Consider the following 2,851-nt stretch of genomic DNA (forward strand, 5'->3'; position numbering starts at 1 on the left):
AAAAGGGACAGAATTACTAAAGTTTACTAAAGTAATTTTCTATCTGCCTCTCTTTCATTCCGCTGTGAATTTTTACACTAACTGTCATTTCGACTGGGTTGAATCTTAGCGATGCTTCAACCCAGGTGAATTGACAAATAGGAATAAAATTCCCTAGGGTCCATTCACAAATTTGACGTTTGGCTGGGTTCCGTTCAATATAAAACGACCCAACCCAAACATCCAATCGACTGATCCCTACCAGAAAGAGTGCCTATTTGGGACAGCCATTACCACTTTTAAATATCTGGATTATTTTCATCTCACAGCAGAATGGGGGTCATCCATTAATTACATAATGTTTATGGGGATTGGGGGGTTTGAGATTTATTTCACGCCATACACTTTTTTTATTTCCATACAAAAAATCTTACTATGGGGGGAGAGAGTCCAAAAACTGCCAAAATTGTCTTACGTAATTAATGGACAGTATCATAGCGCCCAGTGGGTTAAATGCACCCAAGTAACCAATAATCTGTAAAAATCGGCACCAAATCAGTTCTATAGTCGATTTAAAGGCATTGCCAACAGGGCTTATTGGAACTATATCGTGATTAAGGGTCGCTCAAAAGCCACTATTCGACTGATAAACGCCTACTCGTTCCGAGTCTCTGAAGTGAAAGATGTCAAACATTTTATAGCATGTGGGTGGAGGAAAAAGGAAAAAAAGTTTGTTTATCTCATGTACTTTTCTTTCTATTTCTGTTTCATCCAAGTTGTATTTTTTTGTTGAATGACTGCGGCCCGAACTAATGTTTTCCCATCTCCTACTATCTGATGATTCCGGCCACATTCCCATCTACTCCATCGTTGCTCTTCTGATTTACCCTGCTCAGAATCGTACATAAAGCAAAACATCATGGATGCTGGATGACGGCATACATTGCATGTAGTTGAACCTGCATAATCTATTCTACATTTTGGCGAAAACCAAAACAAAAATCGCAAAAACAAATTTAAAGGAATTATACATTCCTTGGAAAACCCCCTGAGAGCATTCAAAATCAACGTATTCCGTATTTTTCCGGTATCGCAATCCTTATCGCAATCCGGACGGTCTCCGGGTCGGTTGGAATCCGAGAGTTTCACACTTTTTCGTTCGTTGCGGTGGATTCAGATCCGGACTAACCACCCGTTAATCCGGAGACCATCTGGATTGCGAGAATTGCGATCAGCATCACGGCACCACAAATTTTCTTTTAATCATTCGTAATAACAATTTTTTTTGCTATTCAATACTGCTTCGAATTTTGTCATTCTTGACAAATTGCATCATCGTTCGTGATTTGTTTTGAGCGAAGCCTAATTTGATTCGGGTGGCATAAACGTCATATACACCAGCCTCTTAACAGCATTGACAGCCTTTGTATGCTGCTTGCAGGCACAAGGCTTACAAGCACTGTGGAATAGCGTTATTATGGTGATGAACTAGCCTTATGCGCTAAAAATCCAAGGCCCTGTTTCCAAGTTTGTCCAGAAAGATCGGAGGTTCACAATAAAAGAAAACTAGCGATTTTTCCCAAGCCTGCCTTGATTGTCGTTAGTGAGCGGGAGTTATCTTGCATTTTGGAAACAGTGTTGTGTCATATTTCGTGTGTAGTATCTGTGCCTCCCTCCCAGGGCGGGGCTAAAAATGTCAACGCGAAAATGTATGCAGTTTGACAGTTATGTATCCGACATGTTTCTGAGCGAGAACAATGGGGCGACATTCGTGCTCTATAGTTTTCTATCTATACTGAACTTAAGATGTTTTTAAGCAAAAAGCTGAATGTTGAGTATTTTTTATTACTTACAATTCATATCCAGTATAAAAGAGTACCGAACATGCAAATCGTGATTGACTGTGTAGTGATAACCTCAACCATGACAACCATGTTTGGACTCCTACATGTTTCACCTTAAAATTTCTCGTAAAAAGCCTTTGCCAAAAAACATTTCGGCATCGGTTGCAGATCGCTCAATTCTATTTGTCATAGCTGCTGCTAGCCGTACGATGAAGCTTGTGCTCACTGCCGCAGTTTTGTAAACAGTTGCACGGTTAAAACCTATCACATTAGAAAAATGCTTGCTGATCTGAGAGAGACTCGCGAAGAGGAAAAATATCAACGTCATATGCAGCCCAGATTCCCCTCTCACGAAACGTCAAATGCAGCCCACCGTTTTTATGGCTGAAAAAGTGAAAAGTATTGTGTTCAAAGTAAATTGTTATTGAAAACCTCAGTCAGCGGAGCAGTTTTTTCCAAAGTGGCTGATAAATCTAAGCAGTAGATTAATTATTTCTAATGTCTGCTACGTTTGCTGGCATGAAATTTCACTCAATCGACTATTTATGATTCGATGTGATGCAAACTCAATCATTTTTTGCTGAGAGGTTCATGTGAGGATTTGAACGGCTTGCGCATAATTGGGGGGGGGGGGGGGGGGGGGGGGCGCTTGCAGCAAACAAAAGTGTGCCCAACGGCCCCCTTTGATTTTGCTGGGTAACGGTTTGAAACGGAAAACACGTTACGAAACGTTTCCCAGCAAAATCAAAGGGAGCCGTTGGGCACACTAAACAAAGGCTGCAAGTGCCCTATAAACACAAAGTGTAATAAGAAAAAAACTCAACAATCCAGAAAAAGAAGACCGTCTTCGCGAGTCTCGTCTCAGTTGCTGATAACTGCGTCAAGGTTAGTGGTTTGCGTTTGATTAGGCAACTTTTTTCCTGTGGCATTAATAATTAATCAATAATAATCAATTATTGATTTTTAATTACTATGATCTCTGTGGCCTTTTACATTAATTACTTTTGTGTAGTCATACTTTTTTCCCC

The sequence above is a fragment of the Aedes aegypti genome, chromosome 2 (genome assembly GCF_002204515.2).
Source record: "Aedes aegypti strain LVP_AGWG chromosome 2, AaegL5.0 Primary Assembly, whole genome shotgun sequence".
Taxonomy (NCBI): domain Eukaryota; kingdom Metazoa; phylum Arthropoda; class Insecta; order Diptera; family Culicidae; genus Aedes; species Aedes aegypti.